We start from the raw sequence: 26007 nt of genomic DNA, 5'->3' as shown, positions 1-26007 counted from the left end.
AATTTATTATTGAACAACAACCATGTTCTCAATGAACCCAAAAAACTCATTAATATCAAAGCTGAATAGTTTTGGAAGTAGATTTTAGTTTGTTTTTAGTTATAGCTATTTTAGGGGGATATCTGTGTGTGCAGGTGACTATTACTGTGCATAATTATTAGGCAACTTAACAAAAAACAAATATATACCCATTTCAATTATTTATTTTTACCAGTGAAACCAATATAACATCTCAACATTCACAAATATACATTTCTGACATTCAAAAACAAAACAAAAACAAATCAGTGACCAATATAGCCACCTTTCTTTGCAAGGACACTCAAAAGCCTGCCATCCATGGATTCTGTCAGTGTTTTGATCTGTTCACCATCAACATTGCGTGCAGCAGCAACCACAGCCTCCCAGACACTGTTCAGAGAGGTGTACTGTTTTCCCTCCTTGTAAATCTCACATTTGATGATGGACCACAGGTTCTCAATGGGGTTCAGATCAGGTGAACAAGGAGGCCATGTCATTAGATTTTCTTCTTTTATACCCTTTCTTGCAAGCCACGCTGTGGAGTACTTGGACGCGTGTGATGGAGCATTGTCCTGCATGAAAATCATGTTTTTCTTGAAGGATGCAGACTTCTTCCTGTACCACTGCTTGAAGAAGGTGTCTTCCAGAAACTGGCAGTAGGACTGGGAGTTGAGCTTGACTCCATCCTCAACCCGAAAAGGCCCCACAAGCTCATCTTTGATGATACCAGCCCAAACCAGTACTCCACCTCCACCTTGCTGGCGTCTGAGTCGGACTGGAGCTCTCTGCCCTTTACCAATCCAGCCACGGGCCCATCCATCTGGCCCATCAAGACTCACTCTCATTTCATCAGTCCATAAAACCTTAGAAAAATCAGTCTTGAGATATTTCTTGGCCCAGTCTTGACGTTTCAGCTTGTGTGTCTTGTTCAGTGGTGGTCGTCTTTCAGCCTTTCTTACCTTGGCCATGTCTCTGAGTATTGCACACCTTGTGCTTTTGGGCACTCCAGTGATGTTGCAGCTCTGAAATATGGCCAAACTGGTGGCAAGTGGCATCTTGGCAGCTGCACGCTTGACTTTTCTCAGTTCATGGGCAGTTATTTTGCGCCTTGTTTTTTCCACACGCTTCTTGCGACCCTGTTGACTATTTTGAATGAAACGCTTGATTGTTCGATGATCACGCTTCAGAAGCTTTGCAATTTTAAGAGTGCTGCATCCCTCTGCAAGATATCTCACTATTTTTGACTTTTCTGAGCCTGTCAAGTCCTTCTTTTTACCCATTTTGCCAAAGGAAAGGAAGTTGCCTAATAATTATGCACACCTGATATAGGGTGTTGATGTCATTAGACCACACCCCTTTTCATTACAGAGATGCACATCACCTAATATGCTTAATTGGTAGTAGGCTTTCGAGCCTATACAGCTTGGAGTAAGACAACATGCATAAAGAGGATGATGTGGTCAAAATACTAATTTGCCTAATAATTCTGCACTCCCTGTATATGTATGTGTTTATATGTGTATATACACATATTAACATATACATTTATATGTATATAAGCACATACATATATATTTAAAGTAAAAACACAGTACTTATAGATTTCAACACCTCACATCCCCTCACTTTAGCCCCTTATAACTGATTTGTGCAGATATTAAAAACAAATAACAATGCTAATATTATTTATTTTAAGAAATGACGTGTCCACTTTATTTGGAGGTCAATTGGCACACATTTTTTTAATTAACCAGAGGTCTGAAGTGCAAAGTGCTCCCACGACCTTGTGGCAGCATTAACTATCCACTTGTAATGGCTAGTTATTTAACGTGTGCCTGTAAACGGCAAATTTGCCCCTTAATGAGCGCGCGTTAAAATAGCACTCCATTTGTAATCTAGTATTTGGGTTTTATGTCCCTTTAATAAAAAAGCTATCCCAACAGCTTTTCATGTCATATTGATAACACATACTAAATCTGACCCTATGAACATGTTTGAAAGGTAAGTAGTCTTTGCTAGAGGTTTGTTGGTGACTAAAACTATATTAAAAATAATTGAAATCCCCATTACAATATGTTTCTCACTTTTATTCATAATATTATTTTAAGCAAAAAGTTGTTATTAGCACAAAAAAAATATTTAGGTCTCTTTCTCTTGAATCATAACATGTATATCTCTTAATTTCTCTAAATTAACTTTAACCAAATGCAGTTAAAATCGTATATCCCATGCAGTAGTTTTAACTGTAGCATTTTATTAATATTATTATAAATAAAATAAAACAATACAGAAAGCCTAAGCGTTGCGCAAGGGTCAGAATTTTTAGAGAAATTGCTTTCACAGTAATTAACAATAATAGTTCAAAATAAAAGTATGTACAAGGAATACTGGGTTTTAGGAATAATGCTGAACTAAGAAGTTTATTATCTGTACTATATGAGAAAGACAAGAAGGAATTGAAAGTCCAAATTGACTTTTAAATTATAAAAGATATGTAATGATTTGAGATCAATTCTTACAATATTATATTGTACTGTACTGTATACAATTCAAAAAATCTTACATTTCTTCTATATGAAAACAGAGACAAGAAGTGGTGAATGGAAAAGGATTAACCTGAAAATTCAGTTAAAATAGCAGTATTACATTAATCCTAAATAGGCTCTAGAAGATAAAATGACAGCACCTTTGGTAATACTGTGGCATTTTGTTCCGTTTATAGCCTACTTAGGACTGATGTTATCTATTTTACCACTGTAAAAGGCATTTGCTTTGCTTAAACCTTCACCATTTATCTTTCATTGTCTCTCTTAGAATATAAAGGGATATTATATGCCATGCTAAAGGACAGTATACTGTATACTGTAAGTAACATTGGATATAACTAAACTATATAAAAATATATAAAGGCTGTGCGATTAATCGCATTATGCAATTTTGTTTTTAATCCCCTCTCTACAGTGGCGGCTCTTCATGAGGCAGCAATCCCCCCATTAACACCAGTAAATATAACACTCCTGTCGATAACTCGGGTAACTGTAACACTCCTGGCAGTGGTGGATCCAGAAGGGGGCAGCACCTGAACTGATATTGTGAATCAGATCACAACGCACCAACGCACAATAACATCAGTTCCGGTTATGAGCAACCGACCAGTTGTGCACTGTGACCGTTATCTGTGCTCATAAGAAAGAAGAAGTGAAAGCTGTAGTAAAATCATCATAAAGTATCTAGGGCGAGTCTTAGGAAGCTGTCTGCTTTCCAGTTACCCTGCCAAGCCTTTGTCAGCTAATTCATTAGGCTAAAATTGTATGCTATAGCCTGACTCAAATATGGTTCACTACGAGCAGCTGATAAAGATAGCCAGGCTGGCCGAGCAATCCGGGAGATATGACGACATGGCGACTGCAATGAAAGCTGTAACAGAGTTAAAGAAGCCACTCTAGAATGTTGAAATAAACTTGCTGTCAGTTACATGTATGAATGTTGTTGGAGCACGGTGTTCTTCTTGGAGAGTTATTAGTAGTAGTGAACAAAAAACTTCAGCCAATGGAAATTAAAAATAGATTGAAAGCGTTAAAAAAAAAAATGAAAAAGAGTTGGAAGCTGTGTGTCAAGATGTGCTGAGTCTTCTGGGTAACTTCCTGTCCTGATCAAAATTTGCAGTGAAACACAATGTGAAAGTAAAGTATTCTTCTTAAAAATGAAAGCAGATTATTACAGATATCTTGCTGAAGTGGCCACTGGTGAGAAAAGAGCAGTGAGGCTCATGAGATAAGTAAAGAGCATATGCAGACTATTCATCCCATAAGGCTGGGCTACTTCATGCTGGGTGAATGATAGAATGGAGGTTCTGATAGGTTGTTTGAGATGTTGTACAGCCATCTTTTCTCATTTTAAAGTCTTCTTATCTAAGAGCACTTGTGGATTTTACCATTTTTTTTTTAATTATCTTCCTCACTGGGCACTAGAGGAAGTAACTGTTGGGGTGGCATTGCCCATGGGCACCGGAGTAGTTTGCCCCTATTTTAGTAAAAATGGATGAGAACATTTAATGCATTTTCAGTTGTGAGGCATATGCCAGTAGTTTGTTAGGTAATTATGCTAATTTATTACACAATTTAACATATTCAATGTTAATAAAAGCTAGCTAATGTTTTATAATTCCATTTTCTTTACATATGTGTTATAAGCTCACAGGGCAGCATCCCATAAAGGAATAAGATATTGAAAACATCCATAACCAGTAATAATATACAGCTAGATTTCGAGTTTTGCGTTATGAGTGAAAAAGCATTGTTATGTTTCATAACAATGCTTTTTTCCCTAACACCGCTATTACAAGTCTTGTCAGAATAGGTGTACCGCACACCTTTTTGGCCATCACACAACGTCAGTACCCCACTTTAAAAAAAATACTTTTTCAATGGGACTTCCATAGCGCCGGTATTACGAATTTTGCTGTGAGGCCAAAAAGGGAGCGGTACAGCTTAAAATGACAAGATTTGTACTGCCATCAAAAGTCAGCAGTTATGAGTTTTACTCTACAAAGCTGTAGCATAAAACTCATAATTAAACTGGTAAAAAGTACACTAACACCCATAAACTACCTATTAACCCCTAAACTGAGGCCCTCCAGCATCGCAAACACTAAAATACAATTATTAACCCCTAATCTGCCGCTCCGGACATCGCCGCCACTTTAACAAATTATTAACCCCTATTCTGCCACTCCCCAACATCGTCACCACTATAATAAACTTATTAACCCCTAAACTGTCGCCCTCCCGCATCGCAAACACTATTTAAAGATTATTAACCCCTAATCTGCCGTCCGCCCACAATGCTGCGATTATAATAAACCTATTGACCACTAAACTGCAAGCCCCCCACAACGAAATATACTAAAATAAACTATTAACCCTATTAACTATTAACTATTTAAAACTAAATACTTACCTATAAAATAAAACCTAAGCTAGCTACAAAATAAATAATAGTTACATTGTATCTAGCTTAGGTTTAATTTTTATTCCACAGGTAAGTTTGTATTTATTTTAACTAGGTAGACTAGTTAGTAAATAGTTATTAACTATTTACTAACAACCTAGCTAAAATAAATACAAATTTAACTGTAAAATAAAACCTAACCTGCCTTACACTAATACCTAACAATACAATAAAATAAATTAAATTAATAAAATACAATTATCTAAATTACAAACAAAATAAACACTAAATTACACAAAATGAAAAACAAAATGATCAAAAATAAAAACGAATTACTCCTAATCTAATGGCCCTTAAAAGGGCCTTTTGTGGGGCATTGCCCCAAAGAAATCAGCTCTTTTAACTGTAAAAAAAAAATACAAACAATCCCACAACAGTAAAACCCACCACCCACACAACCAAACCCCCAAATAAAATTCTATCTAAATAAACCTAAACTCCCCATTGCCCTGAAAAGAGCATTTGGATGGGCATTGCCCTTAAAAGGGCACTTAGCTCTTTTACATTGCCCAAACCCTAAGCTAAAAATAAAACCCACCCAATAAACCCTTAAAAAAAAAAACTAACACTAACCCCGAAGATCCACTTACAGTTTTCGAAGACCGGACATCCATCCTCATCCAGGCGGCAGAAGTCTTCATCCAAGCGGGCAGAAGTCCTCATCGAAGCCGGCAGAAGTTTTCATCCAAGCGGGCAGAAGTCCTCATCGAAGACAGCAGAAGTCTTCATCCAAGCGGGCAGAAGTCTTCATCCAGACAGCATCTTCTATCCTCATCCATCCGGCGTGGAGTGGGTCCATCTTCAAGACATCCAGCGAGGAGCATCCTCTTCTTCCAATGGTCGCTGAAGAATGAAGTTTCCCTTTAAGTGACGTCATCCAAGATGGTGTCCCTTACATTAAATTCTTTCAGCCAATAGGAATTAAAAGGGGAAAAAATCCTATTGGCTGTTGCAATCAGCCAATAGGATTGAGCTCGCATTCTATTGGCTGATTGGAATAGCCAATAGAATGCGAGCTCAATCCTATTGGCTGATTGCAACAGCCAATAGGCTTTTTTCACCTTTAATTCCTATTGGCTGATAAAATTCTATCAGCCAATCGGAATGTAAGGGACGCCATCTTGGATGATGTTACTCAAAAACATACACATGCATTCACACACACACATACTCACCACACACACACATATACATCACATACACACATACTCAAAAACATACACATGCATTCACACACACACATACTCACCACACACACACATATACATCACATACACACATACTCAAAAACATACACATGCATTCACACACACACACATACTCACCACACACACACACACACATATACATCACATACACACATACTCAAAGACATACACATACATTCACAAACACACACATACACACAAACTCGGACATACACTCATCACATACACACGCATACACACATACATACTCCTAGACATACACACACACCACATGCACAGTGTGCTCTGTGCATTGTATACTAACTTTACTGCACTTAGAAAAGTATTTTAAGATTCTGTACAGTTTAATGCATTTTTATTGAGAATTGTATATTTAACAGTTTTTTGTTTTTTTTTAAATTGCGATATTTCATAGCCAAACATTTGTATTGCCATTAGAAACATTCCCCAATCTGTTTTACATAAAACAATCAGTAGATGGCACTCTTTATCTGTCCACAAGAAAAATATTCAGGAATGGCATGATGATTTTATGAAACATCATTATAATATTTCTTCTTACAAAGTATTCACTTTGATAGCCATGAAGTATAAAAAAAAGGTTCACAATATAAAATCTGCTTCTGTAGTCTGATAATCACATTAAAGATTATAAATGTTTAAAATGCATATGGTCACAAAATTCATTATGTTACAGAAAGAATATAAAATTATATTCATCTATGGTTAGCCATGAGAAGAGATTCTTATGGTTAATAATTAGTCTGGTATTTTACAACCTCAACTTTATTGTACAGCTAGGGTATTAAGAATATGAAATAAGATGATTTTCCTTGAAGGTCTGGCTATCCACACTATATACTATATTGACATGGAGGATATGAAATAGAAATGAGCTAAAGTTTAATAAGAGTAAAATTCCAATGGGCAAAATCATAAGCAAAGAAAGAAATACATTTAGGGGCTGAATTATCAAGCTCCGAATGGAGCTTGATGCCCCTGTTTCCGCATGAGCCTTCAGGCTCGCCGGAAACAGCAGTTACGAAGCAGCGGTCTAAAGACTTTGCTCCCTGCTTTTGCGGTGGTGGTCTTTAATCTGCCCAATCCTATGGGATAGGGCTGAATGACACCCCCTGCTAGCGGCCGGTTGGCAGCAAATCTGCAGGGGGCGGCATTGCACAAGCAGTTCACAAGAACTGCTTGTGCAATGATAAATGCCAACAGCGTATGCTGTCGGCATTTATCGATGTGCGGTGGACATGATACGCTACATTGTATCATATCCGCTTGCCCTTTAATAAATCGGCCCCTTAGTATTAGTTGTTATGCTTATCTACCATCATCTAAAGATTAAAATAACTGCACAGTCAAAATGTATTGATAAATCATCAAGTGGAAAACTTGTTAATTTATCTAATAATTGTTGAAAAAATTGTATATTAAGCCACATCTTTTTAGAGTTTTGACAACTGTTTTTGTTAAATGTTGATGATTTTAAAATTAAGTTAGAGCAAATACAGGTTAGCAGGATATACACTGTATTTAACTAAAACGTAAAAAAAAATATCCATGAAAAATAATTCACATAGTATTGATTTTGTCATTTTAAAGTATGAAGAGGCTTCAAATTAGATCAGTTCAGTTTATTAAAAACAAATGGTTGTTAAAGAGTTGCAGTATATCAGCATGCCTGTTGCTTTCAATAGTGGCAGCTATTCAATAATCAAGCATCGAGGTAGCTCCCTAGTATGCGCTGCAGTTATTATTTTCTATGGGAAACACTAATACATAATGAGAGCATGCTATGAGTGTCACAATTATGCTTCCTTTAATATTTTTTGTACAACTGTTTTTGACTATAATCCAACCCCTTTTTGTGTAGAACAGTTCACTTGATCCCTTCAGTGCAAATTAACCTTAACCATGACTCCTGGTGATCCAATGTAATTAACCCTAACATTTACCTCTGCCATTGCCAAACCCCACGTGACCACCAATCTTTAACCCCCTAATAAATAAAGCACCCTATATTACCACTATTGAAACCCTGTGATACACGATCTTCTGCCCCACTGGAAATACCTTCCTACATTACACAAAAATTAAAAAAGTTTCTACTTACACAAAAAAAGAACCCTTATGGCTCTATTCAAAAAGACACTCATTGTATTTTGTGTATTCACATTTTCAAAAAGAAATGCAAGTAAATATGCTGTCAATATTTATGCGAAGTGCAGCAAGTTTTCAAGCACTGCATGAAAAAGTGTTTTCAAGTTTAGAAATTGAGATTTTTTTTATAGGGTTTTCATTTACATATTTTTTTTATTTTAAAGGAATAGTCTAATCAAAATTAAACTTTCACGATTCAGATATAGCAGGCAATTTTAAGTAACTTTCTAATGTACTCCTATTATTTTTCTTTGTACTCTTGGGGCGCGATCCGATATAGATCGCAGTTTGCGGCGCAAGCGAGGGAACCCACGTCGCCCGCAGTTTCAGCTCGCAACTCGAGCCATCCAATATGCGGCGCCATCACTTGCTAAAGTGGCGCAAGTCTCACAAACCAGCGATGTCCAGAAATCTGCGTAAGTACAGATTTTTGGAGTCGCCAGTGACTTGCGCCACGTTAGAAACTGCCGGCGCCTACAAAACCTGACTAAAGTCTAAATCACCCGAACTGTCTAACACACCTCCTAAACATAGCCCGACACGTCTAACACACCTCCCTAACATAGCCCGACACGTCTAACCCTCTATCCGCTATCCCCCCTCACTATCCTAACAATAAAAAAACTATTAACCCCTAAACCGCCGCTCCCGTACCCCGCCGCAACCTAATAGTTATTAACCCCTAAACCGTCGCTCCCGTGCCCCGCCGCCAGCTATATTATATCTATAACCCCCTAAAGTGAGCCCCTAACACCGCCGCCATCTATATTACAATTATTAACCCCTAATGTAAGCCCCTTACACCGCCGCCATCTCTATTAAAATGATTAACCCCTAATTTAATCTACCTACCCCGCCGCCAGCTATATTATCTATATTAACCCTAAGTTTATTATAGTTAATATAGTTATTACATTATATATATTAACTATATTAACCCTAATTATATTAGGGTTAATATAGTTAATATAGTTACTATAGTATTTATATTAACTATATTAACTCTATCTAACCCTAACACCCCTAACTAAATTTATATTAAATTAATTCATGTATAAACTAAAATATTCCTATTTAAATCTAAATACTTACCTATAAAATAAACCCTAAGATAGCTACAATATAATTAATAATTACATTGTAGCTATGTTAGGGTTAATATTTATTTTACAGGTAAATTGTTAATTATTTTAACTATGTCTAATAGCTATTAAATAGTTATTAACTATTTAATATCTACCTAGTTAAAATAATTACCCAATTACCTGTAAAATAAATCCTAACCTAAGTTACAAATACACCTACACTATCAATAAATTAAATAAACTACAAACATCTATCTAAAAATACAATTAAATTAACTAAACTAAATTACAAAAAAAAACAAACACTAAATTACAAAAAATAAAAAAAAGATTACAAGATTTTTAAGCTAATTACACCTATTCTAAGCCCCCTAATAAAATAATAAACCCCCAAAATAAAAAAAATTCCCTGCCCTATTCTAAATTAAACAAATTTCAAAGCTCTTTACCTTACCAGCCCTTAAAAGGGCCTTTTGTGGGGCATGCCCCAAAGAATTCAGCTCTTTTGCATACAAATACAATACCCCCCCCATTACAACCCACCACCCACATACCCCTATTCTAAAACCACCCAAACCCCCCTTAAAAAAGCCTAACACTACCCCCCTGAAGATCTCCCTACCTTGTCTTCACCACACCGGGCCGAACTCCTGATCCGATCCGGGCGATGTCTTCCTCCAAGCGGCAAAGAATAATTCTTCCTCCGGCGATGTCTTCCTCCAAGCGGCAAAGAATTCTTCTTCCTCCGGCGACGTCTTCCTCCAAGCGGCAGCAAAGTCTTCATTCTTCCGGCGGCATCTTCAATCTTCTTTCTTCGCTCCGCCGCCGCGGAGCATCCATCCCGGACGACTACTGAACTACGAATGAGGTACCTTTAAATGACGTCATCCAAGATGGCGTCCGCCGAATTCCGATTGGCTGATAGGATTCTATCAGCCAATCGGAATTAAGTTAGAAAAATCTGATTGGCTGATTGAATCAGCCAATCAGATTCTTCTAACTTAATTCCGATTGGCTGATCCAATCAGCCAATCAGATTGAGCTCGCATTCTATTGGTTGTTCCGATCAGCCAATAGAATGCGAGCTCAATCTGATTGGCTGATTGGATCAGCCAATCGGATTGAACTTGAATCTGATTGGCTGATTCAATCAGCCAATCAGATTTTTCTAACTTAATTCCGATTGGCTGATAGAATCCTATCAGCCAATCGGAATTCGGCGGACGCCATCTTGGATGACGTCATTTAAAGGTACCTCATTCGTCGTTCAGTCGTCGTCCGAGATGGATGCTCCGCGGCGGCGGAGCGAAGAAAGAAGATTGAAGATGCCGCCGGAAGAATGAAGACTTTGCTGCCGCTTGGAGGAAGACGTCGCCAGAGGAAGAATTCTTCTTTGCCGCTTGGAGGAAGACATCGCCGGAGGAAGAATTCTTCTTTGCCGCTTGGAGGAAGACATCGCCCGGATCGGATCAGGAGTTCGGCCCGGTGTGGTGAAGACAAGGTAGGGAGATCTTCAGGGGGGTAGTGTTAGGCTTTTTTAAGGGGGGTTTGGGTGGTTTTAGAATAGGGGTATGTGGGTGGTGGGTTGTAATGGGGGGGTATTGTATTTGTATGCAAAAGAGCTGAATTCTTTGGGGCATGCCCCACAAAAGGCCCTTTTAAGGGCTGGTAAGGTAAAGAGCTTTGAAATTTGTTTAATTTAGAATAGGGCAGGGAATTTTTTTTATTTTGGGGGTTTATTATTTTATTAGGGGGCTTAGAATAGGTGTAATTAGCTTAAAAATCTTGTAATCTTTTTTTTATTTTTTGTAATTTAGTGTTTGTTTTTTTTGTAATTTAGTTTAGTTTATTTAATTGTATTTTTAGATAGATGTTTGTAGTTTATTTATTGATAGTGTAGGTGTATTTGTAACTTAGGTTAGGATTTATTTTACAGGTAATTGGGTAATTATTTTAACTAGGTAGATATTAAATAGTTAATAACTATTTAATAGCTATTATACCTAGTTAAAATAATTAACAATTTACCTGTAAAATAAATATTAACCCTAACATAGCTACAATGTAATTATTAATTATATTGTAGCTATCTTAGGGTTTATTTTATAGGTAAGTATTTAGATTTAAATAGGAATATTTTAGTTTATACATGAATTAGATTAATTTAATATAAATTTAGTTAGGGGTGTTAGGGTTAGATAGAGTTAATATAGTTAATATAAATACTATAGTAACTATATTAACTATATTAACCCTAATATAATTAGGGTTAATATAGTTAATATATATAATGTAATACCTATATTAACTATAATATACTTAGGGTTAATATAGATAATATAGCTGGCGGCGGGGTAGGTAGATTAAATTAGGGGTTAATCATTTTAATAGAGATGGCGGCGGTGTAAGGGGCTTACATTAGGGGTTAATAATATTAATATAGCTGGCGGCGGTATAGGGGGATTAGATTAGGGGTTAATAATTTTTATATAGGTGGCGGCGGTGTAAGGGGTCAGATTAGGGGATAGATAAGGTAGATGACAGCGGTGTAAGGGGTTCTAATTAGGGGATAGATAAGGTAGATGGCGGCGGTTTTAGGGGCTCACAGTAGGGGGTTAGTTTATGTAGATGGCGGCGGGGTCCGGGAGCGGCGGTTTAGGGGTTAATAACTTTATTAGGGATTTCGGGGGGGGGATCGCGGTTGACAGGTAGATAGACATTGCGCATGCGTTAGGTGTTAGGTTTAGTTTAGAAGATCGCGGTTGACAGGGAGATAGACATTGCGCATGCGTTAGGTGTTAGGTTTATTTTAGAAGATTGCGGTTGACAGGGAGATAGACATTGCGCATGCGTTAGGTGTTAGGTTTATTTTAGCAGCCAGTTTAGGGAGTTACGGGGCTCCAATAGTCAGCGTAAGGCTTCTTACGGCTGCTTTTTGTGGCGAGGTGAAAATGGAGTAAGTTTTCTCCATTTTCGCCACGTAAGTCCTTACGCTGCATATTGGATACCAAACTGCGCTGGTTTGGTATACCTGCCTATAGCCCAAAAAACTACGGGCGACGGCAGAAATATACGCGCGTAACTTCTAGGTTACGCCGTATATGTGATACCAAACCCGCGCAAATATTGGCGTCGCCGGCTTTTGCGGGCGACGATTTTTATCGAATCGACCCCTTGGTATCTTTATTTGAAAAGGCAAGAATATAAGCATAGGAGACGGCCAATTTTTGGTTCAGCACCTGGGTAGCACTTTCTAATTAGTGTCTACCCTGGTGCTGAACCAAAAATGGACCTGCTCCTAAGCTTTTATTCAAAAAAGATACCAAGAGAATGAAGAAAATTTGATAATAGAAGAAAATTAGAAAGTTGCTTAAAATTGCATGCTCTATTTGAATCACAAAAGTTTAATTTTGACAAGACTATCCCTTTAAGCATTTTGTCTCACTATATCAGTATGTTTTTTTTTCTGTAACTTAAAGGGCTATTAAACAGTGCTCCTATAGTAAAAAAAAACAAATCTTAAATCAAAGTAAACATAAAAAGAATGTGCAAAAAACAGCCAACAACTTTCTTGCAAATTAAAGCCCCAAGACCTTTAGATTATCTTGCCCTTATTGTCTTGCTAGCATTATCTGAATACTAAACCAGCTAAATGTATTCTAAAAGTTTTATGACATCAAGCTATAAAAGGTAAAATCCTTTTAAATTATGAATAATATATATTGCAATGATTTACAGTATATTAAGTATAAGCCACTGCTTACTGCTGTTTTTATTACAACAATGGAATAGACTATTTAACATCCCTTTAACAAAGGGATTATTTGTGTGTCTAGAGACAACATAGATTAATTTTTTAGTAGACCAAAAATAAAATCATGTCTGCCAGCAAGTAGGTGGTGAAGATTTGAAGCGAGAATTTAAGCATGTTTGTAATTCTCACTTGCTTTTTGAATACCATTCCAAACCAATAAGGCTGCCGGAATCGTGAAATCCTCCAGTTGCATATATTATGCTGCAACATTTCATGCATGGGCTGAATAGCTGCATATATCAGCCGGACCACTTGCTTTTGAATACTGCCTAATTTTGAGGTGTTTTGATGTGAATTGTCAGGTTCTCTTGATAATGAATAGGCACCTTAATCTCACATTTATTGAGGTTAGTTTCATGTGGGTGACCTCAATATTTAGGTTTAATTCACAATTGTGACTGGTTAACATGATTAACCAACAATGACTGTTAAATGGTGTATGAATAGAGGAGGAAACCTCTTTTATGAACCAGAAAACAGTGGTCTGCATGAAGAGGCCATGTTGCCACAGGCCAGAACTGACTGATAATCCTTAAACTCTATGTTGTGAAAGGTAAGAATAAGGGGTGTTCTGTAGGTAAGGTTTTTTTTTAATAAATTAGGGGGCAAGCATTTTTTGCAATTGGAGAAGAGATTGTGCAGAAGGTAGGGTTTATTAAGAAAGGGGTTTGCACAAGGGGGTAACATTTAGAATAGAGAGTTATCAGTGGGACATTATATAATTGGAGTGTAGGCATTGACGGTTATGCAAAAGGATATTTCCAATTAAGAAGTGTTTCATACAGAGGATCATGGTTTCATTAGTAGTGGGTGATTAGGTCAACCATCATGGATATTGTAGGTAACGGAGACTGTGGTTAGGATATAGCAATAAACCGTTAGGAGTATCTGTGATGGGTAAAAGCCACAGGGGAAACCAGTTGCAGCAGGGAATTTGGGGTAGCATGTTTAGGTTTATTTTTGTGGTCAGTGAAGTCATGGTAACAGTTATTTGCAGGGATGCATTTGGATTGAGAACATTATTGTCAAACCGTAGTAACGTTTACTGGATGAGTGGTGGGTAAGGTTAATCTTAATGCAACAGATTTTTTCCCCCTAACTAAAATGTATCTTGGGGCACTATTTTCTCAATATGTATTCACAATGTGAATATTTCTGTTGAGATTACAGAAAAGAATACAGTAAACAAGTGTTTCAAAACATAATTGTAAACCTATGGAATTGTTATGTCATAAACAGTCAAAACATTATTTTACAATCTACTTGAAAATGATATCGCTCATATCATGGCTGAAAGAAAAACAAATCCTAAACAGATAAATATTGTGTCTAACAAAAGTAATCTAAAGTGATATTGAAATATATCTAGCATTTAAGTGAATTTTTTGTATACAGTGAGAGTCTTTCAAGATAGAAGAGGACAAAATTAATGTCATTTTATTAATCAATCAATCATTATTTGGTGATTGAAGGGACATAGGGCTCCATTTATCAAAGGGCTGGCGGACAAGGTTAGCTATCATGTTCCACGGCTGCCCAGCCTCACAGCGAGCGGGCAGCAGTACACTGCCCAAATGTAACATTGCACAAGCTACTTCTTGTGCAATGCTGCCTAATGATAGCACATGTCCAATCATGTGCAAAAGGGGGTTGCCAATCATCCCAATCAGATCCGATTGGGATAATTGCAAACCGCCACACTTTGGGTGTCGGAGAGGTTAAGTAGCATCGATCTTAAGACTTCTGCAACTTAAAAAGTGTCTCAAGTTTGCTTATGTGAGTCTAAAATGCTGGGGCTCTAAAGCTGCAATTGCAGATTTATAAAGGAAACCCATGATGGAGCAAAAGTAAAATGAACATTTGAAAATTGTATTGTTCCTCTGCAAAGTTAAAGGAACAATAAACTCAAAATGAAACATTAATGATTCAGATAGAGGATATACTTTTAAACAGCTTTAAAATTCCCATTTAGGGCTCCATTTATTAAGCAGCGGATGTTGCTTCGGAGGCCCAACATTTCAGGCTCGCCTGAAACAGAACTTAAGAAGCAGCGGTCATAAGACCGCTGCTTCTGAACCTGCCCGCCACATTTTAGGTTTAGGATTGAAATCATCCCGATCCAATCAGGATGATGGACAGCCCCTGCTAGCGGAGAATTGGCCGCCAGTGAACAGGGGGGGGAATTGCACAAGCATTTCCCTTGAAATGCTTGTGCAAATGACAAATGCTCACAGCATATGCTGTCGGCATTTAGTGATGTAGAGCGGACATGATTCACTATAGCAAATCATGTCCACGTGCCATTTAATAAATGTACCCCTTATTATCAAAATGTTCACCGTCAGTCTTTTTATATGCACATTTTATGAGGGACCAGCTCCTACTGAGAGTGTGCAAGAGTTCACAAAATATACATTTATGCATTTTGTGATTGTCTGATGGCTGCCAGGTGATACAGGGGAAAGGGAATGGAACAGGACACTGAACCCAATTTTTTTATTTTGTGATTTAGATAGAACATGCAATTTTAAGCAACTTTCTAATTTACTCCTATTATCAAATTTGCTTCATTCTCTTGGTATGTTTATTTGAAAAGCAAGAATGTAAGTTTAGATGTCGGCCCATTTTTGGTGAACAACCTGGGTTGTCCTTGCTGATTGGACAGCACCAATAAACAAGTGCTGTCCATGGTTCGGAAACCAAAAATTTGCTGGCTCCTTAGCTTAGATGTCTTCTTTTTCAAATAAAGAAAGCAAGAGAACGAAGAAAATTGATCATAGGAGTAGATTAGAAAGTTACTTAAATTTGCATGCTCTATCTGAATCATAAAAGAAAAAAAATGGGTTTAGTGTCGCTTTAATTAAAAATTTGTCAGAAAAAAAATCTACTGTTCATTTGAAATTCAAACAAAAGGCCTGATGATCTAAAGCACTTCACTCATGCACGAAGATTTAAGAATTCTCATCAGTACGAGGTCACTTAATTTTAAAAATGAAAATTTTGGATTGAGAGATGTTTATCTAGTTATACAGGAACCTGGATTTAAAGGAAATACTCCTACATTACAACTTAAGGCCAAAAAAAAGTTCCAAAGAATTTGAGTGAATACTCTCCATGCTGGCAAGTTTTTGATCATCTGAGCACTAAGTGCTTTTGTATTGACTTTTTATTGTTCATTTTTTGATAATGCAACTCTACAGTACTTAATGGTCTTTTAACTGTGGACTTGCAATGTACTTCTGAATCTGAGCTGAATACAGATGTTGAGCCAATCATGGAATGGATATTTGCTTAGCCACTAATCACCAACCATGACCCAGTACTAACAGTATATTACTAATTTAGCACACACATCTGTTCAAGCAATAGTGCAATAATAAAATACTTCAGAACACTGGAATACATTTTTACTGTCACTTTATCTCCCCTTATCAAGGATCAAACCTGAAGCTCTACGTACTGTATACTAGCTCTGCTACCTGAGCACGGATCCCTGTAAACCTAACATGCTTAGAAAATATGACAGGCCTATGAAAATCTTTATTAACACCCAATGAATGTCCCTGTTCAGCCTAATTGCCAAGGTTGTGAGAGTAATTTTACTGCAGAAAAATAAGCTGCACTTTGAATTCTACTTTTTGGGACAGTGTAACTTTGTGCTTTAAAAATACATTTTACATTAAATATAACTTTTAGGGCCAAGTTTACAGATTACAAGTGGAGCATTATTTATTGCTCCTGCTTGAGTGTTAACTGTGTTAGAAGTAAGCCAGACTTACAACACTGCACGCGCGATAACCTATTTCCCCATATAAGTCAATGGAGCAAAAAACTGGGAAAAAACCTAACACCATACTTGCACGCAAAACCCAATCACATATTCTCAAGTGCGCTAACCTGGCATGAAAATATGAATATTTCACATTCCAATATTCTTCACTTAGAAGAATATGTTCTATTTATTCATAAATACATATACAGGTGTATGCTTGTGTGTGTGTGTGTGTGTGTGTGTGTGTATATGTATATATATATATATATATATATATATATATATATATATATAGAAATACATAGAACATATTCTGCTATGTGCAGAACATTGGAATATGAAATATTTACGGTAAATAAACAGTATGGGGCAGATTTATCACAGCCCCGATAAGGGCCGTATACCCCTGTTTCCGCAAGGAGCCTTCAGGCTCGCCAGAAATAGGAGTTAAGAAGCAGCGGTTTTAAGACCACTGCTTCTTAACTCGTACGCCTCCTCTGAGGCGGCAGATATAAATCCGCCAGATTGCATATGATCGGGTTGATTGACACCCCCTGCTAGCGGCCGATTGGCTGTGAATCTGCAGGGGGCGGCATTGTACAAGCAGTTCACCATAACTGCTTGTGCAATGATCAATGCCTACAGTGGATCATGTCCACTCGCACTTTGTTAAATCGGCCCCTATAACTATAACATATGTTTTTAAATGTTTTCATCTAAAAATTGCTCCAATGCACTTATATATATGCATGTGTCTATGTGTGTACATATGTATTTATGTGTTTATATGTGTATATATGTCTCAATACATATATACAAGTATAAATGCATATGTAGACACATATAAACATATATAGGGGCCGAATTATCAAGCTCAGAATGGAATGGCTCGCCAGTAACAGAAGTTATGAAGCAGTGGTCTAAAGATCGCTGCTCCATAACTTGTCTGCCTGCTCTGAGGCGGCCGACAAAAATTAACCCGATCAAATATGATCGGGTTGATTGACACCCCCTGCTAACTGCCGATTAGCAGCAAATCTGCAGGGTGCGGTATTGCACAAGCAGTTCTGGTGAACTGCTTGTGCAATGATAAATGCCGACAGCGTTTGCTGTTGGCATTTATCGATGTGCAGAGTATATGATATGCTACATTGTATCATGTCCACTCGCACTTTAATAAATATGCCACATGGGGTAAACTCTAACCCGCAGCGCTCAGACCTCTGCTCCTAACCTGTTGCGCTCTTCAGCGTCGGCACGCATTCTGAGAGGGCAGTCACATTATAGGTGCAATTAGACCGCCTCTGTCCAAGTGGTAAATTGTCCAATAGTAGAAAGAAGACTCCGCACTCAGAAAAAGAAAATCCAGTTCACAATTAGAATAAAACCCTAAAGTTTATTCAGCAAACTTTAATTATCATAGGATCCGGTAAAACCAAAAAATAGTAGCAACCATAAGTGAACACTTATCTCTATGCGTTTCGGGCTCCATATGCATATCTGTACGTGCTTCGGGCTCCACCTAGCCATTGCTCACCAGTTGTATCAGCTCCACTCATAATCTAGCCCTTAATGTGTAAATTAAATACAATTTTTTTTTAATGTTTACACTGATTATGATTACCTTAAATTACAATTTTGCTAAATACATTTAATATAAACTTTAATGTGCATTATTAATACAATTTTTTTTTTTTATTCTTTTTATTGAAGAGACATAGGAACAAGACAATACATACACTTGCACTCAAGATAAAGTTACAAAGAATAAGTTACAATTAGAGCTCCAAATTAAGTGCTACATTCTAAGCATCAATATATTAGAGCTTGTTCAATCATCTTCTTGCGTTGCACCCACGTCTCTAAAATTTTTTATAATATCAACAAAACTAAACAAAACCAAAATTAAACACAACCCAAAACAACACATAAAACAAACAGACAAATAAACAGAGCATAGCAAGTATCAAGTATCAAGATCCCCTCCAAGTGAAGTAATACTTTTACATAAAAGTAGAAACTGGACACCTTCAATTTAAGAGGTTATTACATATATAGTGATAGGCAGTCCAGTAATTACTCCCAAATGTTAACGTCATGATAAGAAAGGTATAGTAGGGCATATAAGTAGTTGGTCAGGCCCTTCTAATTCATTGTATTCATTAGTATACTCTCCACTAGGTTTTGTGGGTTAGATTTTGGCGTAACACCCATATTTATGTCAATAGCCAAATAAAGGTTATGCCTGATGCATGTACCTCAGAAAAATCATAAGCTGTGGTTATAGGAGATGTAAGCATGTTATCATATGGCTATAGCAAGTGTTTAGCACATGTAGGTAATCAGAGGGTGTGGACATCACGCAATACGTTGGTACGTTGCGCATTAACTGTAAAATAACTCAAACCTGGACAGAAGTAAAGAATCTTAGGTGAATGCCTCACCCCCACCACCCTGTATGTAACTGGATGTTTAAAACGAACATTTGACTACACATTAGCACATTTTATGTTCCTTTAGGGAGGACTGCATGCAATTTGTTATATTTCCTAACAAGAGAGCCAAAGTTTGCGGCATTTAGAATTCGCCTATGTAAAATTAATTATGTGGATCTTCCTATTGGTCCTCATTTTTCAAATTAACTCAAAACAAAACAAAACATGAAACAAACAAACAAATAAACAGAACATAGCAAGTATCGAGATCCCCTCTGAGAGAAGTAATACTTTTACATAAAGGTAGAAACTGGACACCTTTAATTTGAGAGGTTACTACATATACAATGATAGGCAGTCCAGCACTTACTTCCAAATGTTAACGGCATGATAAGCAAGGTATAGTAGGGCATATAAGTAGATAGTCAGGCCCTTCTAATTCATAGAATCAATTAGTATATTCTCTGCTAGGTTTTGTGGGTTAGATTTTGGCGTAAAACCTATATTTATGTCAATAGCCAACTAAAGGTTATGCCTGATGCATGTATCTCAGAAAAATCATAAGCTGTGGTTATAGGAGATGTAAGCATGTTATCATATGGCTATAGCAAGTGTTTAGCACATGTAGGTAATCAGAGGGTGTGGACATCACGTAATACGTTGGTGCATTGTGCATTAATTGTAAAATAACCCAAACCTGGACAGAAGTAAAGAATCTTAGGTGAATGCATCACCCCCCACAACCCTATATCATTAATACAATTTTTAATGGTTTTTTTTATTATGATTTTTACTTTCACCTTTCAATACACTTTTAAACTGCTTATTTTATTGAATACTGTACTGTAGTAAGACATGTGTCTGTCTTTCACAAAGCGAAATATAGGTTATGCCCCTTAGCAAGATACACAGCTATCTAGATCACATTTGCCTTTAGAATACTCCTGGGGTAGGACCTTGTAGCACTGACACCAACTTTCACCTAAGCGGGAAGCATTAGAAAATTAGACCCCTTTGTAAACAATATTATTCAATTTCAATATTTTTGTTACAATTCTCCACAATTACTAACATCATAGTTGCGATATGCTGTTGCAGAAGTAAAAAACTACATTTTTCTTTGCAAACCATGTTGAAGAATATAACATTTTAATAAAAAAAAAAATATAATTACTACAATATTACTTCAGTACAATATATGTAATATATATACAGGTAGCCACTCAGTTTACGCCGGGGTTTAGGTTCCAGAAGGAATGGTTGTAAATCGAAACCATTGTAAATTGAACCCAGTTTATAATGTAAGTCAATGGGAAGTGAGGGAGTTAGGTTCCAGGCCCCTCTCAAAATTGGCATAAGTAACACCTCATACATTATTTTTAAAACTTTGAAAAAAAGGCTTTACATGCTAAACAGCATTATAAACCTAATAAATAATCACACAACACAGAATATATAATTAAACTAAGTTAATGAACAAAAACATTTTGCTTAACAGCATTAGAATCCCTAATAAAATAATCACAAAACACAGACTTACTTGCATTTTTCTGCAAACAGTTATTTCTATGCATTCCAATCTGGACTGATTTATAGACAGGAAGATCTTGTTCCTTTGCAAGCTGCTCGATGGCTCAGCTCTGGTTAAACTGATTAATTTCAGCTTGCTTGGCTTGCATATCTTTGTTGCAACACAATGCGGACAGCTCCACCTATTGGCTATTTTAATCAATGCACTGCTTCTCAATGCTTTTCAATAACAGTCACATGACTGAACAAAAAGGTTGTTATTCTGAAAACGGTGTAAATTGAACCGTTGTAAATCGAGGGCCACCTGTAATATATATATATATATATATATATATATATATATATATATATATATATTTATTTATTGTTATCTTAAAAGTATTATGTTCCTGTACTCGGTGAGAAAAAAAATATATGACCACAATAATAAATTTATAGAGCATCTCAGAAATAGGAACAATAACCTTAGCTCTTCTCATTCTTGTGTTTAGTTTCAGGGTCTTTATACAATACTTTTTTAAATAAATATTTTAATATATAAAACTATAAATAGATTTAGAAAATGTAAAATGCGTATTTAAACTAATTATAAATGTATAAATTTATAAAAATTAATATATATTTATGGGCAGTGAGAATTCTTAGTGCCCCTAGCAGAGTATGGTTGTTGGATACAGGCCCTTTCCCTCTGCTAATTCTGGACTCATTGATCTTTTTAGAGATACACAATAATACTGTAAAGGCCAAGAAGCCTACTGCAGATTTCCTGTCTTATTATAGCCCAAATGTCTCTTCTCCACCTTCCTCATTAGTACCTGTGCTTCAGCCTCCTTTCCTATCAGTATCTGTTCTATACTCTTACATATCACCTTCTTGCTACCACTACATCTATTGCAGGCATATTCAAAGTCAAGTCCAGATGAAAATCCATGTAAAAATCAGCACAACATAAGGGCAAATACTATTCAATCAGGTGGTTTAACATATCCAGCTCTTCACAAAACACTGACTTTGGGCTCTATCTATCATTTGCTGGTCAGACAAGCTTCTCTCCTGGGAAGCATCCACTGGCCACATTCATCACTGCACAAGTGGCTGCCAACAACAAGCGAACAGGGACTGTCAATCCCCACAATTGAGGTGTTCTGATTAGACCATAGCTACTTAACTAGCATGTCAGAATTTTTTACAGTATGTATACTAGTTTTTAAAAATTTTATTAAATTTTTTAATATTTTATATTTAATATTTATATTTTAATATTTGTTCATGTGCGCTAACCCAGCACTAAATCGAGAACCTGATACGCATTACGCATATTTTACATTCCTATTTTACATTCCTATGTTCGTCATAGAAAATAATGTAAATTTTATTATTAAATATAAATATATATATATATATATATATATATATATAACCTCAGACCACTAACATTAAATACTTTGGTGTTTACTTAGTAGCAGCCTTAGATACAAATGAATGAATTGTATTATACACCTTTTCTCACTAAACTGAATAAGAACTTTAAACTCCTGGTGGGACAGACCTTTAAATCTCGAATATGGGGTGCATACAAGTATTTAAAATCAAAAACTATACCCCAAATGTTCTAAATAAAAGTTCTAAATATTTAACTCCTTTATGTGGGGTTGTAGTACACCCACATATCAATAGAGCTATTCTCTATAGGCCACTGGGTGAAGGGGATTTGTTTTTACCAATGTCCTTAAATATTACTGGATGATTACTCTTACAAAAAATATTGGAATAGAATAGCAAAAAAAATAAAAATAAAAATAAAGCTTGGCCTTTCATTGACTCCCATCTATTGAAAACGTCTTCTATTGGTTTGCTGTGTTGGGTTCATGGAGTTGCCATAGCATCACCTATGACTCCCATTTCTTAAAACACAGAATTTAAAGCGGGACATGAACCTAGGCTGCTTTCTGAGGATGGGCTTGGGATATGGTCCCACTTGTAAAATTAGTTGAGGGGGCAAACAATCTAAGAAGTGATTTGCAAGAAATAGTCACAGATTTAGTGGCAGTGTAAAATAATAATTCCTTTGTGGAACGCAGTGGGTTCTGTCTTTCAGAGTTTCATAGGTAAAGCATTCACCCTGTCCACTTTAATCACTCTTTTAAATTTCAAACCAATTAGAGCCAGATTACAAAGGCCTGGTTACCACCTGGGAGTAGCTTCTTCTTGCCCATTGTATGAAATATAGCCCTTTTCATTTAAACACCTTGTCATATACCAGATACCTTTTAACCCTTATAAAAAAATTACCTAATATTTATATTATTCATTTTTACCAGATAGTGTATATATGAGTATAACACTTTATTTTAATGTATTTATGTTGTGTTTTGAGCTAGGTCTTCACTTGCACAAACCCAACGTGCACAAAGTTAGTTTGCACTCGAGCAAACGCTTTTAATTTTAACTTGTAATAGGTGAGCAAGTTAGTGCTGTAGCGATATTGGTTATCACGCCCCCAACAAACAATAATGCACCACTTGTAATCTAGCCCTTAGATGGCTAGCAAAAAAACTAGAAATCTTTCCCTTTGAGATTGGATTAATAAAACGGCCATGTTTTAATGCTTAAAGAAGACTTATACATCAGGAGAGGGTAGCTGCTTCAATATTACAATATATTACGTTTTACTTAGAGACTCTTAGAGTTTTGGTTAGAGCAATGTAGAATCCATGGGTACAATGGGGTCTGTGGAACTATAGGGCTATATACCCCTAACTACTTCTATTTGCCCTTATCCTTAAGTTGGGGATTGGCTGGTTCACTAACTCATTCTCTCTTCGAATCTTCCTTTCCTTCCTTCATCTTCTAACTCGGACCTCTTCTTGAGGTATATCTTATATTTATTCTCATCAGCTGTTCCAGTCCTGGGGACTCAAGTTTTTCATTTCTTTCTTGGTTTCCTTCTATTCTTTCTTTTCTTGCATTCCTTATCTGATTCGTACCTGAGGCCCACTTATTATGATCTGTGGCTTATTGAACATGCTTATGAATTACCATTAAAATTTTAATTATTTATTTGCCTTCACTTTACTCTTTTGATTTAGTTCTTAGTTTGTAATATAGACTTTCATACAAGACAAGGGGAATAGCTGTATTTATTGTACAGGAGTTTATTGTTCCAATATTCAGAACTTTTAGGACTCACAGGACTCCTTGAGGCCTATTTATGAAATGTCTGTCGGACCTGATCAGGTCCGACAGACATAGCTGAATGAGAGCAATACGCTCTCCGTATTCAGCATTGCACCAGCAGCTCTTGTGAGCTGCTGGTGCAATGCTGCCCCCTGCAGACTCACCAGAGGCCGCCAGCAGGGGGTGTCAATCAACCCGATCGTACTTGATCGGGTTGAATTCCGGTGATTTCTGTCCGCCTCATCAGAGCAGGCAGACAGGGTTATGGAGCAGCGGTCTTTAGACCGCTGTTTCATAACTGGTGTTTCTGGCGAGCCTGCAGGATCTTTCTATTGGATTCAGGGTCTATGATCAATATACTTAACTAACTATCTAACATTGGAGATGAAATTTTGCTGGTTGCATTAGATGTAACCAGCTTGTATAACGTGATACCACATGCAGAAGGAATCAAGGCGGTGACCAGGCAACTATATCGATATCCATACATTGGCCCACCTATAGATACCATCATTGAACTATTGTTGGTGTGCTTAGAGATGAATTATTTCCACTTTGAAAAAGAATATTTCCTTCAGACAGCCGGAACAGCCATGGGCTCAAACGTGGCACCTACTTATGCCAACTTGTATATGGCTGAGTTTGAGACAATTGGTACGACTTTGTTCACGGATGCACAGGTTATTCTGTTTAAAAGATAGATTGACAATCTGTTCCTACTGTGGATGGGAACGGAGGAAGATCTGCTTTGTTGGTTTGAGACCCTGAATACGGCTCACACCTCACTTAAATTCAAGATGACACACAGTAGCACCTCTGTTGATATTTTGGATTTACGAATTTATAAGAAGAATGGTCACTTGTGTACTACCCTCTTTACTAAGGAAACAGATAGGAATTCCCTACTCCACGCACGAAGTTGTCATCTACCAGCTTTAAAAAAAGCATTACCAACCTCACAATTCAAGCGGACTGTGAGGAATAACTCAGAGGTGGCAACTCTGGTTACGCAATTGGATGAAATGGAGAACAAGTTTCTACAGAGGGGATACCAACACACACATTTAAAAGAGATCAAGCAGGAAATGTTTAATACTACTAAACAATCCGTGCTTCAGTCCAAAAAGGATATTACTGTGGATGACAGGCTAACATTCACGACCACATTCGACATAGACAAACATCATGTCATTGAAAGCTTGAGGAAGAATTGGGCTTTGGTAACCACAGATAAAGATCTTCCACTACAGGGGACAGCACCACCTAGGATTGGATACCGCAGGGCCAGATCTCTTAGGGATCAATTGGTTAATACATTTTGCGCAGGTGAATCATAAAGCATCGGATCTGAAGTATATTATTATCGACCATATACCTAAGCCTGCTCGAGGTGGTGACTATGCCAAAATGTTGTTACAATGAGAATCAAGGTGGATATATGAACTGGGCACTATGGCACCGCAGGGTCTCAATGTCCACTTAGACTGGCACTGCTTTCTATGAGAGTCCATGATCCATTGCATATAATGATTTTGAATGATGAGAGTGTTTTGATCCATGAATTCTAGGTAGCATTAGTATTTATATATGAGACTATGTTTTAATGTACATGGACTCATCCTATTTGGCTGTAGGCTGCAGTATGTTTTTATTGAGTTAATACTTGTTTTTTAACTTGTATTACTGAATGGTACAATTTGTTCACTGAAGGGATTTAATTCTTGTACTAATTTTTGTACTATTGAAAGACTTACTAGTGTTTTACCCAAAAATACCTAACTATATG

The 26007-nt window shown here is 36.8% G+C and overlaps 1 protein-coding gene and 1 pseudogene across 1 annotated transcript in view; one reads left to right on the top strand and one right to left on the bottom strand.

Annotated features, from left to right (window-relative positions):
- The window catches only part of GRIN3A (glutamate ionotropic receptor NMDA type subunit 3A), a 754984-nt gene that overhangs the window by 505002 nt on the left and 223975 nt on the right, over positions 1 to 26007 (bottom strand). The window lies entirely within an intron of this gene.
- Positions 3354 to 24922, top strand: LOC128649629 (14-3-3 protein gamma-A-like; annotated as a pseudogene).

The sequence above is a fragment of the Bombina bombina genome, chromosome 2 (assembly GCF_027579735.1).
Source record: "Bombina bombina isolate aBomBom1 chromosome 2, aBomBom1.pri, whole genome shotgun sequence".
Lineage (NCBI taxonomy): Eukaryota > Metazoa > Chordata > Amphibia > Anura > Bombinatoridae > Bombina > Bombina bombina.
This window is presented reverse-complemented; position numbering and strand designations above follow the sequence as displayed.